Consider the following 1,014-nt stretch of genomic DNA (forward strand, 5'->3'; position numbering starts at 1 on the left):
GTCACTTCTTGTCAGTTCCTCTTAGGTCATGTAAGAATTTCTTTTGTACACATTAAAACAGACTACTGATCAGTGTGGAAATGAACCTGTTTACCGTACTGTTGTAAATATTGTGCTTTATATTCTGTATATTAGCTTCTTTTAAAGAAAAAGACTTAACTGATGATGCTATTTGATCTCTGGTGAGGAAAGGATGAACCAGCTCCCAAGCTGGCTCCGGAGTCGAGAGGTAAATCGATTTCCTCTGTGGCTGGAAGTCTGTCCTGGGTATTTGCAAGCAGACCAAACGGTACACGCACTTACTGGCAGTGGATTTCGGACCATCAAAGGCTTCGGAAATCTAATCCACTTTAGCAGGGGCACCGAGAACCACCCGCAGCGAGAGCCAGAAGCATTCGCACTCCTCTGAGTTCCAGCGGATTATCGCCATTTTCCTTTTTTAGTGCCAAAACCAATCCCACCGACCCCTTCCAGGTCTGCTCTCCGACTCCCCGTAGGCAGCTCTGGGCTCCCGTCCCGCCTCCGTCCGTCCGTCCGTCCCCAGCCGTGCTGCCCCTCCGGAATTCATCCTTCGTCGCTCGACCCACCGGTCGCGTACCCCACAGGCTTCTCTGCGCACAGGGGCGCGCGGGAGCTTGTCGATGAAAACGGGTTACAGGCATTCTCTGGTAACGAGGAAAAAAAAAAAATCCTATAAAATAAACACCCAACTCCTGCTCAATGTCTGTGTCTGTTAATTCTTGGGTTGCAAAAAACCTTTTAGGGCGCAAGCTTCGTGTGCCTTTGGATCCAAGGAGGGGGACGACGCACCTTCCTCTCTCCCTGGACCTCTGCCCAGGGCTGGGCAAGGGAATTTTGGGGTCCCAAAATACCCCAAGCCCCCCCTAACTATTAGGGTCTTTCAGCTGCCGCTCTTCAAGTGCCGATACCCTTTCTGGAAATAAAAACACCCCCCGCAAAAACCAGCCTCCTGCTGGCCCCGTGCCCCCAGCACGTTTTAACCCCGTTTTGGGT

This window comes from Pygoscelis adeliae, unplaced genomic scaffold (genome assembly GCF_000699105.1).
Source record: "Pygoscelis adeliae isolate BGI_AS28 unplaced genomic scaffold, ASM69910v1 Scaffold36, whole genome shotgun sequence".
NCBI classification, from domain to species: Eukaryota; Metazoa; Chordata; class Aves; order Sphenisciformes; family Spheniscidae; genus Pygoscelis; species Pygoscelis adeliae.